General features: G+C 41.0%; 1 protein-coding gene across 3 annotated transcripts in view; it reads left to right on the top strand.

Moving 5' to 3' along the window:
• The first annotated feature begins 7,924 nt into the window (after nt 1–7,924).
• bcl9 (BCL9 transcription coactivator) overlaps nt 7,925–16,551 on the top strand; it is a 28,004-nt gene continuing 19,377 nt past the window's right edge. The window contains exons 1-2 of one of the 3 annotated variants that reach the window (XM_085135711.1): nt 7,925–8,244; nt 10,197–10,363. The gene's annotated coding sequence lies outside the window, so the exon portion shown is untranslated. The other 2 variants (XM_085135712.1, XM_085135713.1) reach the window with 2 other exon arrangements.

Here is a 16,551-nt window from a genome sequence, read left to right as displayed (position 1 = left end):
AGTCACTTTGCTCTTTTGTGCTAAACCAAACCTGCCCTGCCTTCCTACACTTAATAATGCTTTAGTTACTACAAACAAGTGCAAGGAAAACAGATGAAATATCTCCAAAAGTTGATTCTGTTCATCTGGACGTAGCGTTTTCTGGGAGAAACGTTTCGTCACTCATCCAAGTGACTTCTTCAGTCTCAGCTGACTGCAGGTTTCCCCAATCTTATAAACAGGACATTTGCATAATGACTGAAACCAGCCCACTGAAGGAACAATGGGCTGTGAGGTCAGTTCCTTAATTTTAATTATGCAAATTCTCATGACCATTGATCAACAACCACTGACCAAAACCCACTGATCAAGGGCCACTGATCAATGGCCATGAGTACCATTCACAGAGAGTTGGGGAATGGCTGCAATCACAGCATTGTAAAATGGCGAAAGATGTACCCTTAGGCCCCCTCCTCGATTCAGAGATGGTCTTTCCCTTTTCACATAAATGGCCTCCTTGACTCCACGCTCAAACCAGCGTTCTTCCCTGTCCAGGATGTGTACATCCTCATCCTTGAAAGAGTGTCCACTAGCCTGTAGGTGTAAATAGACTGCAGAGTCCTGGCCTGACGAGGTAGCTCTTTCTGTGTTGTGCCATCCGCTTCGCCAGAGGTTGTTTGGTTTCCCCGATGTATAAATCCTGGCAATCCTCCTGGCACTTAACAGCGTACACTATGTTACTCTGTTTGTGTCGGGGGACCCGATCCTTGGGGTGGACCAATTTTTAGCGCAGCGTGTTTTGGGGTTTAAAAGCCACAGAGACCCGGTGTTTTAAAAAAATGCGTCTCAACTGTTCCGATACTCCTGACACATATGGGATCACTACAGGTTTTCGCTTGGGCAGCGGAGATGAAATATGTTTCCACTGAACTTCTTACAAAATCAACATAGTTATAACGTTGGAACTTGATCAGCATCTTTAGTAACTTTTGGTACATTTAAGTTGTCATCTGGAATATTTTAGGTATTGTTTGTGTATATTTGAATGGAATTACCTAGCATGTTTTAATCTTGCTTTCTTGATTAACTATACTGGGTTTAACCTTAGCTTAACTTTAACTGGGTTCCTGTGGATCACTAATTGTTTCTACCCTTTAGGACATTTTAAACTTCTAACCAACATCACTGTAAATGAGCTCCAGCTCTCAGTGATATTTTGAATTCCACCCAGTAGTGATTTATCCAGCCACCATTTGGATCCAGCCCCCAGGTTCTGAACCTAACTGTCAGCAAAGTATTTACAACAAGCACCTGAAAGATTTTAAATGTGGGATTTGAAATCGGCACTTTACATAAGTATAAGATCTGATCTTCCAGCACAGTCTGAGTTTGTTTCCTTGTCGTCACAGTAAAGGCCTCCGCCATGTAAGCATAATAGACTCGCGCAATCATAAATCTTTCTCGTTAGGAGGCGATGTAATCGCTCTCGCCTCTGATTAGTCATTAACAGTCCAGTTAGTGAAATGGTGAGACGCAGGTGGGTGGGCAACTGCTTACATCTCCGGGGTCTGCCTCGACTCGTTAATGATCAGTTAATTAACATTGTTTCGGTCCTCCAGCTTGTTTACACTAACCTGCCATGGGAAGAGTTGGAAAACACTGCTGCAGGGGACAGTAAACACAGGGAGGAGGGGGACAGACAGCAGGGCAGAAGGGAGGAAACAAGCTGAAATATAGAAAGTTTGACTCGAAAAAAAATTCTGTCCTCAAGTTCAAGCGGGAAAAGAGCAAGAGTGTGTGGAGAGGAGACGGACAGGTGGCAGAAGTGAGGAAAGGAGAACAGACCAAGTGGTAGCATCTCAGCACATCAGCCATCATTAGAGATCCCTAAGGCAGTGCTTGTCTCTGTTACTCATAGCAACACTGCATACCACGATAATAGGCTGACTGATGATTGGTCAGGCTGCCACACTCTGGTAAGTGACCTCACTGCTGTGTGAGTGAGCTCACTGTCTCAGTATTTTGATAAGCCATCCAGTCCTTAGTTTCCTTGGCCTCGCAGCCAAACCTGTTAATGAACCAACCCAAATGCAACCAGTTTCTCCTGCTGTCAGCCAACACAGGAGCCCCGCGGATAGGCAAAGCCATTCCCCAACCTCCCGTTCTTCCCACAACCACTGCTCTCTGTCGATCCATTTTACAGATTTGTTAATGTTCTTTGTGTTAATTTGTCACAGTTACTGTCTTCATCCATTAAGTGTAATGCACCTCTGACCGACCACTTCATCCTTTCTGTCTGTGTGTCTCCCCAGCATAAGAGCGTTTATCGAAGCTTTAAATAATGCAGATGGTAATATGATAAGTGAACAGTCAATGTTGGTGTCCTGCTTAAACACACACAGATGATGCATGCACGCCTGTGCGTGCGGGCAGATAGCCGTGCACACACAGTGGAATAAATGCGATTCAGTTTTTCCCCTCTTCTATTAAGGTAGCACAGGACGGGATCTGGATTTTCTTCTCCCGCTTCCAAAGCAGTCTGGGTTAGTCATGCCAGAGAGTTGCAGTGTTGGAGGGCCAGAACATCGACCTGAAGAGCTTTGCTAGTGTGCATGTCTAATGCATCCCATTCTGGGAATACTGCCAGTCTACTGTTACTCCACCAGTGGGGTTTATCATACACACTTGCACACCCACATGCTTACACAGTCACACACAGAACCACAGAGAGAAGCAGTGTAGGTGTGTGTTTATGTGTTATGTGTGTGTGTGTGTGTGTGTGTCTGTGTGTGAGAGAGAGAGACAGAGAGACAGGAAGAGACACAGCTTTGTGGTGTGTCACTGATCTGTGCTAGCATGCATGAACATGTCCGACGTAGCCATGGCTTGCTTGTCAAAAGTCACAAATATGCAGCTCTCATCCCGTGATTTTTGCGTCCCTCTTACAGAATGTTTCTGCACAGTGTTCAGAGCCGTAAAAGACTTCCATCTAGCTGGCACTCCACATCCATGTTTGCTTAATGTGGAGAGGCATATGGTACCTTGAGGGAAAGAAGTAAAGAAAGAGCCAACGTAGAAACCAAACAACTACTTCTTATACACACAAAGATATAGTCCATATGAACTGTTTTCAAAAATGGAAGGATTTGTTGTTTTCCCCTCTTGTCTGTGATTGATTTTTGTTGGGTTTTGAGGCTTCAGCTTGATCTTTCGGAAATTCTGATTTTCTACATTTTTAAAATGTAAACAGAAAAAATTGTTAGTTATGGTGCACAAAACATCTTTTTGAGCACTGTAAGTTCAGTGTTGGGAAGGTTACTTTTAAAAAGAATATATGGCCCAAAATGTAGTTTGTAACGTATTCCGTTAAGTTACTCAATGTGCGTAACATATTCCCAATACTTTGGATTACTTACTGTATTGTCAAGCTTTTTACAACTGCATGAATGTAGCAATCACATCCTGCAACTTCTTGTTTCTTTTTCTCTACCAATTGGCTGTTAAGCCCAAATCTCCCTGAATAGACAATATATTTACTGTACACCAACATTAACAGGATGCTTACATTTAGAGCCTCTTATTGCGTGTTTTGTTTGGATTTCTGGCAATGGGTTTAATTATCAAAATTAGAGCAGGGGATAGCCTAACATATGAAACAGGAAATGACTGCTGTGTAATCCATTTATTTCAACTAGGTAACTTTATTTAATTATGACCTATTTAAACAGTTACTTTAATGAAATACAGTTACTCATATTTTGTATTTTAAATATGTAAGGCCAGTACATGTATTCCGTTACTCCTCAACACTGACAGCAAGTCTGCTGTTACAGTGAGCTGCTATCCCGGTATTTTGATATTTTGAGGCTTTTGAGCAAAGGACTCCCTGGTGTCAACTCAAATTTAGTGACACGCCACTTACTTTTAAAAGCAGAGTACACGCCCACTTCTAACATGTACACGATACGCTTATACCGTCATGCACAAGAAACTGAGCCCTCACCCATAAAACATCTTTTGAAGAGGAAAGCTTCCACTTTGCAAGAACATCTTCACTTTGAGAATCTAAATCAGTTTGAGCAAAGAGAGAAAACCAAATGCACACGCACGCACGTGCGCACACAAACACACACACCATAAGGCTAGCTAATAATGTGTGCACTTAAACACCAATTCATTCTATCCCCAGTTGTCTTGATTATACATCTGGGTTAGATTTGAAATGTATCTTGATTAAATATTGAGAAGGACCACTCTCGCATCGCTTGTCCTTAATGTTTCACTCTTCCTCTGAGGCTTGTGATAGTCACTCTATGATGAATGTGTATGTATGTGTGTGAGAGAGCTTTTGTGTGTGTGTGTACGCTTTAGCTCAACATAATTTTATCTATCAAGTAGCATCTCTCTATTTTTAATGCCATTAGCTTATCATGAGAACTAGTGAACAACCCCAGGTTAAGAGATAAACGTAGTAATATGTTTGAGAAAAGAACAGTGATTAGATTAGTCTTTTTTTAGTAAATACTAAATTTGCAGAAGCGCACCATCAGTGGTAAAAATCTTCAAATAATTTTAATGTAATGGGCAAAATATGACAAATATCTCTAAATACAGTATTGCGCAAAAGTCTTGAGGTAGAAAAGCTTGTGGTACAGCAAATTACACGAGAATTGGAGTAAAACACTGTAGCAATAGGTCTTATAGAGTGATGAATCCAAATTTTTAACTTTTGGCTTAAGTCATCGTCATCATGTACGGAGGAGATAAGGAGAAAGTGTCTACAGTCATCTGTAAAACAAGGATCCCCAACACCACTGACATTTCAGCCAGTGGTGTTGGGGATTTGTCAGCATTAATGGAATTACCATCAAAAAGCACCATCAGATTTTGATCCATCGCCCAATATCATCTGGACAGACTAATTGGCCGGGGCTTCATTTTTCAGCATGACAATGATCCCAAGCATACTGTCACTGCAGTAAAATCATACCGGGAGAGAAAAACACTGACAATGATTATGTGTTGAAGATTAAATGCTGTCAAACTAAATAGTGACTTTAAATACTGACTACAAAGAAATTAAAGGTGTTTTAAGACTTACAAATCAACACCCCCACAAAGCCTTTTGGTAAATAGATATATGCACTATACACATATACAGTAACCACCTTCTTGTATTTCTTCTGGCCTCTTCTGTAAAGAAACCCAATTAGAAACAATTTTTTCAGATTTGGAGTCATCACTCCATAGAACCTGTTGCTACTGGTTTTCAGTCCAGTTCTTGTGTAATTTGGCATACTTGATCCTTTTCCTTAACAATGGCTTCTCAACAGCTACCCTTCGGCTGAGACTGTATCTTTCAGGTCCTGAGACAGTACTGGATTTTTCCTGTTTCTTAAGGACGTGACTTTCAGATACTGTTCATCTGCTGTAATTTTTCTTGGATATTATTTTGTATGTCTGCTGCTTCTGTCGTCTTCCATTTTTCTAGTTTACTCAGATTTTTTTAAGGACACACTGAATGCCATGCTGATATATGCCAAGTTTTCAACTAATAACTCTCTGGGAATCACCTTCTTGATGCCAAAAATAATATGCCTGCTTTGTGCTGTCTTTGGAATGTTTCATCATCAGCTAAAGAAATGGGAACAAATTATGTACAAATGTATGTACTTATCTTATGCAACAGGCTTCTAGTAATCTAGTAAGTGCCTAAAGATACAATTTGGGTTCTTTGATAAGTTGTGTACTATTCGTAGATGCAATACTGGTTCCTTCCCTGAGATAGCTGGCTTTTGTACGCTTGAATGATTCATAGGTCAGTTTTAAGGGGCTTAACAAACAAAAACACATTCCTTTGAAAATTACCAGATAAAAGGGATGGACTAAAAATGGGTGCGGAAGGAAAGCCAGTGTCCCCAAAAAAAAGACCTTCAGAAAGCCTGGAGAACTATTGCTCAAGACCACATTTGAAAATTACCAGATTTCTCTATAGCTCTATAAATGAGGGGCATTACAAAACTTTTGCACAGCGCTGTAAACCTGAAACTAATACTGCACAGTTATACAGGTATATGTGTATGTATATGTATATGAACCCGGATGTTCATGTGCGTGTGTTAATAGGGCAGGATGAGTGTATCTTCACACGAAACTGAAACCCTGCTAACTTTCACATTTTAGGAAACTTACAAAAATGATCAGACACTGCCCCCACCCTCCTGTTTCAGCGCTGGAAAGGTATAGATGGGGAAGGTCTGTGAAACTATCCAACCATATGACAAGTGCCTCTAATGGAGTGCTGGACCATTAGTTTTCTAAAACCACCGAGTTTAACACTGTGGTATTAAAAGATATTATATGTCCTCTTCTATATGATGACATAAACCTAGATGTTGATCAACTTTAGCTTGGGTTTAGGGATTAAATGTTATGAAAGAAAGCATCCGCTGCAAATTGTATGGATGTTCAAATACATTTCCCCAACAGGATGGAGTCAAAGAAAGATGCATGCATAATTGGAAATTTAAGATCCATGTGTTGGTATTTGTGAACTAAAAGGCTTCACTATGTTGATTTAAAAAAACCCTGAGTTTCTCCGTTTAATAGAAATACAGCTGTTTAATATAAATGCACCCATTCATAAAACAAGATTTTTTTTTGTTAAACAAATTTAATACTAAACTTCATCAAGGTAAATAGATGATCTAGACCAGTGATGTCTGGGGAAATTGGCTCCATTTACAGTCCACTTTGATCTCTCAGATATTGTAATATAATTAGAAAAATGGTGAAATTTAACAGTATGTCTCAGTTTTTCTTATATGATAAAGAAATTCTGCTGTAGTAAACAAAAAGATCTGCTAGCACAACTCTTTGGGCTTAAATGATAAGAAATAAATATGTAAAATTGTAGAAATAGTTCTGGCAGCTCATTTCCCAGACGGTCCTGTAATTATAAAGTGAAAAGGTTTTGTTAATTATCAGACTTTCTCTCTCCCCCTTCTCTCTCGCTCTCTTTTTAACTATGGGCCCACTGTAAAAACCTCAAGTTTCCTTAGTAGCTAGTGAAAAAGCAAAACTGTTTCTGTCATTTATTTGCATAATAATTACTTCATTACTTTGGTGTAATATGAATGGTGATGGGGAAAGTCTTTATCATTACCAAAAGCTGTAAAACCTATTAAAATACAGTTAAGAGTTTAAAACGCATGCCCTCCCCCACAATTTCCAAAATCATTCACTGGACTAAATTGCAGTCTTTCCCGGCCGATTCTGGCCCCCGGGCCTTATGTTTGACAATCCTCCTCAAGCATATCAGAGACAGAAACACAAAGCTACGAAATTCCTAAAGCCTTAACTTTTTCTGTTCACATAGCACAGAAGCAACAAGCCCTTGTTAACTTGTACTCCCCCCCCCCCCCCCCCCCCAAGATGTCTAGACAAAATAGCTGCTGATTGATTTTATATAGATTGATTAACCGTTTCAGCTGCTGACACTATGTGTCTCTTGTTGAAGGGGTGTATCGACTTTGAATAAAACAAAAACAGAAAGAATATGCTGTGAAAAAGTTTCAAAAGGTTGATGCTTAGCTACCGCGTATGGAAGAGAATTAGGGCCATGTCTTTTTTTGTCTTTTCCAGAACTCCGACTTTTTTTCCCTTCAGAATTTTGATTTTAATCCTCAGAATTCAGACTTTTTTCTCAGACTTGGGGGATTAAAGTCAGAATTCTGACTTTTTTCTCAGGATTCTGGAAAAGAAAAAAAAGACGTGCCCGTTTTTTTTTTTTTCCAGTGGCCCTAATCCTCTTCCGTAACTACGCCTACGCTCTTTCATATAGGGAAGTTCGAGGTAACTACTTTTATAGGAGTTTACTCGGCAAAACAATCCCACGTAAACAGTTTAGTGTGTTTTTCCTTCTTCTCTATTTTCAGATGTCTTTTATAGTGTTTGCCATATCACATGGAGATGGACAGTGGTCTCTCTCGGCTGTCCGACAGTAACATTCTCACTGGCACACAGACCTGACCTAGAATTGCTACTTAGAATTCGACTAAACCATCTCGCAGTAACTGGGGGGTGGTGGGAAGCGACGACAGGAAATCTTGACTGGGATGTAATGGAGTAGGACCACTGGAAAGCTCCGGCGAATGGGGGGAGACTATCTATTTTGTAATGTTACCGTGAAAATGTTGTGATTTGATAATTGTGCGGTGTAAATTCGTCGCTCAGGAAAAAGGGGAAATTAAGCTAGCATTCCAGGTGATGTGTTCCCCTTTTCACATCTAGCTGGAAAGTATCGCTACCACGGCTCGCCTCCTGGCAACGGGCACACGCGGGTCCTCCTCCCGGGGACATCTCACTTGGTATCCGTTCTTCTCTGCCTCTGTCCCCGAAGGCTGGCTAGCAAAACCCACGTAGCGTCTGGCCTGGCAGACAGTGAGCACCCTTTGAACCGTAAATGCCGATTTTTCCAGCGCAACAAAGCGGATTATTCACGATGTTTTCGGCATGGTGTAAAACCCGCGGAGAAATATTGGTTTTTACCCCATTATACTGGAGGACCGCCCGTGCTTCGTGAAAATGAAAAAAGGATACAATGCAGCATGCATGTTTTGCATTCTTCGGGAGCTCCACACCGTTGGTATTGTATTTTCTTCATTTTAAACGTGTTTGGTATGATTTATAAATCCGAAACGAGATTATAGGCCTCGTCTGCTGATTGTGTCGGCCAGCCCTATCATCATGCCGAGGCGATTTAATTGTTACATTGTTAACGGAGCGGGCAGAACTTGAAAATGAACGTTTGTCCAAGGCGGGCCTGAGTACTTTCATTAACAAACGAAGCCGTGGGATGAATATATGCGTGGGTTTTTGTGTGCTTGTGGGCGACGTCGTTGTTCTCGCTCTCAGCCGCCGTCCACTGCCTCCCTCTTCGGGGAAGACTTTGTTTGCGCTGGCCGAGGCTCCATGAATGCGAGTGCTGAAGTCCTCCCTTCCCCCCCAGTTCTCTGGCGAAACAGGAACAACTTCTTTTAGGAAAAAGAAAAAAAAAGTTCCTGGAGTTTCAAGCGCCGTGGAATTACTTTGTCCGCCAAGAGTTGTCCAGTGAGGGCGCTGAGATTTCAGGGGGGAGTCTAATCCCTGTAGTTTGCTACGTGCTTTTACGTTTATTTAGCAGTTTTAGGTTTGTGTAGCTTTGTGTATATTTTAAGGACGACTTCCTCGAGTAGGCCCGTTCGTGGGGTAACTTGTGGCATTGTGTTGTGCTACCTTTGGAAAAAGAAACAAAGAGTTTAGACATGGTAAAGATGTGATCACTCTTTTACATTTTACTAATCTTGTTTAACTTCAGGGAGCATAAAAAATTCCACAGGTCCGACAGTGTGGTAAATAAAAAGCAGAGTAAAAACACAGTCACCACCTGGGAATTTACTCCTGATGAATAAAGTCTTATATTTGTTCTCCCTTACCAAGTGATTTCTTTTGCCTCACTGAACATTTTGAAAGCATTCGTCAGGTTGCTAAATGCAATGTTTTCCTTTGTGTTTTCTTTGTTTTGTTTCTTTGTTTTTTTTTCCTTTTTCCTCGAGAGAAGTCTGCAGCTTTTGCACTTTGTAGCAGTCCTTTCTCAGATCAGATGCTGTTAGTTCTTCTGAGTTAGCAGTGAGGAGGGGGAGGTTCAGAGTCTGAGGACAGTTTTGGAGCATACATACCAGTTGCTGAAACTGAACTGCAGACCTTGCTGGGTCTCTTCAATGCTAGGCAAACACTGCTGTCTGCCATTAATGTGCATCATTGCATAGTCTTGAAGCTGTTTTCACATGCATCTTTTGTTTTTTGTAGAATCACTGCTTCTTTTCATTGGGACTTTGTGTAGTTAAGGATTTACAAAAAACAAAAATGCATTTTTGTCTTTCCACTGTGCATTTTGGTGCACAGAAGTGAGGAAGCTCTTAAAAGAGTATCACAGACGCTCTCCTAATCCCTTTATGTGCACACAGGTCGATAACTGAAGAATAAATACGTGTCTGGGTTAAAAAACGCGAGCCTACACTGTCACTGTAGCCCCTAATGACCTCAGCTTTGCACTGTTTATGTGTTTGCTACATGTTGGACTTGTGAAACACCGGCTTAGTGAGTGCTTTTTCTTGCCGTTTGCTGTTTTTTTGGTGTGTTTGCCCGTTGAGCAAAGTCCCTTCCCTCTGTTCCAGGTGTGAATGACTTGTGGCTGTAGGTTGTCGTGAGGTGGCCAGGTTCCTGCACAGCCTCTGTGGCTGACTGGGAGAAGTCGAGTGGAGAGCAGACATCAGTGCCCAGGGGACCTGAAGGCCTGGTTCTCCATATGAGGCCCTGCTGAAAGGGCAGGGGGGCTTCTGAGGTAACCCAACTCAACTCTGGCTCTCTCTTCTTTTATTACACACTTTATCACACAGTTTCTTATACACACACACACTCCCCTTGTCCTCTCTAGGGTGACAGAATGCTTGTAAATGGGCTTCCTCCTTGTTTTCATTGCTTAGGAGTAAGTAAAACAAGTAATGACAGGATTATAAAGCCAGTGTCTGAAGTCACTCCCTGTTTACGACATGGCTAACTGTATTTACAGTGAACAGTTTGTTTTAAGTTTCTGAATTGTCCTTAAAAATCCTCATTGTGTTAAAATGTAGATCGTGGCCCAATGCTTGTCAGAAATAATGGAAAATCACACATGCTTGAAAGTGTCTGAAATCTACATTTTTCTGCTTACTATCTGGTAGATGACATGGACTCTGTTATACAGGGGGTGCTGAAAAAGCTAAAACAAAGGGGTGATTTTGGACAATCTGTAGCCATAAGGCCTTTGTGTTCATTATATGTTGGAATAAGAGAGCTAGAAGCACGAGGCGCATGTTTTTTCGGCTCTAATGCTTTTTCCACGCTATAATTGCTGTCAAAAACTCACTGGTGCCATAAACTGATAGCTTAACGCTGCTGTGATGTACCATAACAAGTCAGGCGCGGCACTTTGCAACGCCAGTCACTATCTCTTGACATTTATCTTTGGAGGTGCCTGCTTTCTGATGACGGAGCCTTGAATTGCGGAGCAGGCAGCCTGTTTGACTGCTGTTGACGCTCAGGGGGTAGCGGCTTGAGGAAAAGGACCTCACCGCCGCAGTGCATTGGACTATCAGTGCAGTGTTTGGTCTCGCTCTCTGATCTGCACATGTTGAGGACACAACACGGTCAGGGCGCTCTTCCTGAGACACTGGTGCGCACTTTTTATTTATCTGCTATCTAATCTGAAGTGTGTTAACCAAAAACCACAGCGAGGTGAAGGACACGGGGAAATGGATATTGATGTAAAGCGGCAAAGGATTTATTTTTGCCTCCGAGTATTGGACTCTTTTTCTGTGCATTTGTTTGCTTCGTGGGTTTTCTAATTAAAACTCGCAAGCCTTGTGTTGTGTATGACGTGGAGGGATGTGTTGGAGAGGCAGTTTGTCTCTTTGACTGTGTAACGGGTGGCGGGTAAAGGGGGGGTGTCCCCTCCCTTGTCGTATAGTGGATTAGACTATACCCGACTCAGTGTGTTTTTCTACTGCTTTAAAGGTTTATTTCATCTCTGTAGGACCTTTTTTTATTTGCACTAATGAAAGATCAGTTCATTAAGAAATTCAGTTAATTTCATGAATGGCTCTCACGGTTGTAGGATGTCCACAGGGAGAAGGGAAAATAAAGTTTGACGTTTAACTTGTATTACTAACATTATTCTGCCCTTAACTTACCATTGTAAAATTTTGTGAATCTTTTTTTTTAAGTCGAGCAGTGTTAAATTATTACTACAATGCAAGAGACCTGTAATCTAAGTACTTGATATACTGCAGTGTGGCCCTCAAAGGGAATTGAAACACTTCAAAATCACCAAACTCCTATAAAACAGGATTGTCAAGTACTGTGGTGTGTAGTCATATTCATCGTTCCCACCAGAACTGGAGAAATATGATGGTATAATAGGCAAAAATTATAAAATTATGAACTCATAGAAGATATTTTTATTTAGTTCAACGGATGTAGAAAGCAATTTTTAACTCCTCGGATTGTAGAGGATTGCTCAAAACCACTAAAATAAGCTTGCCGCTGCAGGACGTTTCTGAGAGTAGGTGTAAGCGGATGAAGGTTAAAAGAAACTTTTGACTTCTTTGGCTATTGATTTGTATTTTGCTGCTGATACTGCCCGTTCACCCCTCTGGCAATTATAATGGACAGTTGATATATTTTCTCTCTCTCTCTCTCAGTAGATATAAATATGGACTTAATGCATTTGATAGGTATCTATGCCTACAGCAACTTTTTTTAATCTCTAGCAATACTGTTTCTCATCCTCGGCATGAAATTGTGAACACAGTTCTTCTACGAGAGTCAGTGTAATTAAAATCAACAATTAGTCGCAATCAGTGGGTTCAGAAGGTGCTATTTGGGGGGGGGAAAAACGTTCGCTTGTATCGGATTGAGCCAGTTGATGAAATCGGTGATGAAGTTTAGGTAGCGGAATTGGCATTTAGAGAGAGAAAGTGGAAAATGATGATCTTCCTGCTGCAAATTGGGTTACATGGCAGAAGCCAGTTAGAACCAGTAACAATAGGAGGTGAAATGGGATAAAATGGAAGACAAATGGGAGACAGTAACAGAGTGAAGATACACAGATAGATTGATGGATAATAACGTGATGGTATTAAAACAATACAAAACATTTATCCTGTTGTAGAAACATGGACATCAGTGCTTTCAGTGGGTAAAATTACACACTTCAAATCTGCAAAATCTCTGAATTCTCAATCGGCTACAAACTGTTGTACAAAAGCGAGCGCATCGGTTGTGTGCGTCCTCTGTGTTGGTCACAGTTGGTCCATCATAAGAAATATTAAGATTAATTATTATAATAATAAAATATAAGGGGTATGGATAAGGCTTAAATATGTAAATTCACAACATGTAGCCCGTAGTAATAAGTCTTTTTTGCTTTCCTACCAGCTGCAGCTGAATGTATAAATGTGTTTCTCTAATAGCTGCATTTTCACATCGTTTTAGTGTAGGAGGTCACGGACTCGTGCGGATGTGTGGTGGGATTGTTGCCCATACAAGATCCTCGGGGATGTGTCTGGCTGAGTCAGAACGTACCAATCAATCTGCTTTCATGTTTTTTTCGCTGTGATTGACAGTTATGGCACAGACAGGCTGCTTCTTCTACAACGAGGGAAAGGGCGCTCGCAAACAGAGCTGCTTTCAGGTGGAACCTGGGTGGTGGTGGTTGTGGGAGGGGGGTGGGGGGGAGCTCTGTGAACTGCATTTACCTCAACTGTGAGCCACCAAGCAGAGGGCCTTTCCTGCTACAAGGTTGACACTTTTTTTGGGTTAGCCTAGCTTATCATATGACCAGGACTGATTTCACACACTTACTCACAGTGGGGCCGACATTACTTAGTCTGTAATCTGCCAGCTGGCCCAGTACAAAGTCAGAGTGATGTCTTGATTGTGAGATAACGGTGTGGTAAATTCACAGCTAGCAGGTGGTCATCCTGTGTCCTGCTATCTGCATGTTTCATTCAGGCGGCGTTCTCATCAAAAACACTTAAAGTATTTCAAGAAGTGAGAAACGTTTGACTCTGACTACAACCTGTTGTGTGCCACATCTGTGAAAGTGCAACTGTGGACAACATCCCTTTCTGATGACCGGGATAACGTCCAGCGTTTTCATGAGTGAAAAATGGCTTTAATGAATAACATGGTGGCCACAAGAAGAAAGCATTGTATTGTGATGAAGTTGACTAACTGGGAGTTTTTTATTGTTTTATTTCTTTATCTTTGGTGATCCGATAAGATGCCCAACAGTGTTTGTTTAAACTTTAACACAATTCAGGGTGCTCAGTTTTAATTTGAAATCTCAATTTATTCATCTGCTGTGGTAACTCTTCATCAGTAAGTATTCTTTGACTAAGCGATCGCTATAAATATGAGGAAGATTCTGGTGCTCCAGCCCTTTATTCTCTTTAGTTGAGCTTCTGATAAGTGATAGTTTCAGCGCTTTGTAGAAAAATGCACTGTTTTAAATTAGTTTGTGAGAAATAAACAAAGCTTCATAGAGTTAAATGTTGTTTATATGGCTGAAGTGATTAATCTACATAATGCTTGCCAGGAAATTGTTTTGCAACTAAGTTGATATATTGATGTAAAGCAAACATTAATTTAAGTCAATTTTTAAGCAAAAATACCAACTCTACCAAAGTGTAAGCTTCTCAGTTGAAGAAGGGATGCTTTTTCATTAATGCTTAGTTTTGACTGTTTTCTAACAGTAACGTTAATAGATAATTTATAGTGAAAAATCACAGAGTTGTGCACGGGTTAGCTGTGCTGCTTCATAGCAGGAAGGTCCTGGGTTCAAACCCATCGGTCATCTGGGCGGTTTGGAGTTTGCATGTTCTCCCTGTGCTTGTGTAGGCTTTTCCTGGGCTCTCCAGCTTCCTTCCAAAGTCCAAACACGCACATGTAAGGTAACTGGTGACTCTAAATTGGCTGTTTGAGTGAAGATTAGTGAAAATGTTTGTCTGTTTCTCTCTCTTTGTTAGCCTTGTGATTAACTGGCGATTTGTCCAGGGTGTAACCTGCTTCTCACCATATGACAGCTGGGAGAGGTTCCAGCCCCCCTACCAGCCTCATTTGGTTAAGAAGATGGAAAAATTGTGGTTTATACTGGACTTGAGTCTTATGCTCACTGCATTTGAAAAGCTTGCTCAGAATAAAGCCCTCTGCATTAGCGCAGGTATAAGAGGAGAAGAATCCAGAAGAATCAAGCAAATAAATCACAGTTTTCCCCTCCAGGAAGTCTTATCTTTTCAAGCTACATGAGAATCTTCCTCTGTATAATCTGGGGATCTCTGAGCTCCTTTATTTATATAATTGAAATGTTAGTAAGGGCTGTCACGGCTGTACACTTGTGTATAACCTGGCTGTGTGTATATTAGGTTACAGAAATTAAGAGGTGCAAGAAATAGCCCTCTTCTGCTAGTACTTACACGGCTGCATTTGAATCGAATTTACTCGTTTTTTCGGGTTTTCTGTTAGTGATAGCACCTGGTACCATGTACTCTTTTAGTACTTGCTTGGCTGGGGTTCCAAGTGAGCTGAGTTGATCGGAAAATGTAATGTCAGCAGACTGTGTGCCACCGATTGGCCAGTCAGTGGTGTCATGAGAGTGACTCCTTCCCAAAAATTAAAACTGTCATTTTTGAAATCCAGCATCGAGGAAAGTAGCAGCACAAAAATCACGGTCCCGAGTAAAAGCCATAGACTGAGCGTGTATGCTATCGGCTCGACGTCCTTCATTGTTGTATTGTTTGTGACACATACAAAGGACATCACAGGACATTCGGCTGTGTTGCTAAAACAACCCCACGCACATTTAGGTGATACACAGTTGTCGAGCTGAGTAGGTACCGCGTACTACCACTTGAGGTGAGGGTAACAGTGATGCATATAAACAAGGGTTCAGACCACACAATGGTCACTGTGTCAGTTTAGATGAATATAGAGTAATGAAATCCTGCCTTTTTCGTGACTGAGGAACATGGCAGACTACATGGTGCTACCCAGTCAATCATGCTTGCAGTCTTTCCTGATACTTTATGCTTTCTGTGAAAAGAATCCAAACACGCAATGGCAGTTGAAGCAGTATGATACTGGTTGACTAGTGGTCATTTCACAGTTCCACCTAAACTAAAGTGGTAAAATCATTCTTCATCTTCTTTGCCATGCCTGCAGTTGTTCACAGCTGAACCTTAGAGAAAACTCAACAGCTGGCACAGCGCTCTGTACTGATATTGATGAACCACACGGGAAAGACAGAAGTGCCACGAAACACCCAGAAAAATGTCAACATGCTAGTTTTAGTTTTTTTTTAAATGTATGTATTATGTGAGAAAAATCAACTGCCTATTTTCATCCTGTGTCACTAGATTGGGCCGTAATTGGGCACAAGAACATGCATATCGTTCCTTCTTAACCCACTAAGAGTCAGACTTTGATTTTAACTAGAATGCACCAAGATCTTTAGATAGATGATTCATAGACTATTCAAAATGGAGTAATCTCAATTTAGAGTCACCACTGTTTATATTGTAATCAGATAATTTATAACCAGTAGCAAAAATTAGCTTTTGTTTTGTTGCATATAAACAGTAGTTTCCAAGCAGACAAAATCAGATGTTAACGCCTTAATTATCTAAATCAGCTAACTTAAAGGTAATCTTTTATTTTTATATTTAGACCGCAACTGTAACCGCTTTGTTATAGGAGGCAGACAAAGGGGATTTTTCACACGTTGCTGCCTGTAATTACAAATGTCATGTGTCTTGGACGTGGCACAAATTACACACACTGGTTTTATTGTATTATAAGCTCATCGCTTCAGATGGGAATCTCAAGAGACCTACCAATACAGATGCTGATTTGACATGTATTAGGGCCCTTCAGTGAAGATGCACTTCTTTTAGTGCATCTGTATTTGATTTTTTTTTTTTTTAACCCGCTGTC

This window comes from Neolamprologus multifasciatus, chromosome 16 (assembly GCF_963576455.1).
Source record: "Neolamprologus multifasciatus chromosome 16, fNeoMul1.2, whole genome shotgun sequence".
NCBI lineage: Eukaryota > Metazoa > Chordata > Actinopteri > Cichliformes > Cichlidae > Neolamprologus > Neolamprologus multifasciatus.
The sequence above is the reverse complement of the archived record's forward strand: the minus strand, read 5'-3'. Positions and strand labels throughout refer to the sequence as shown.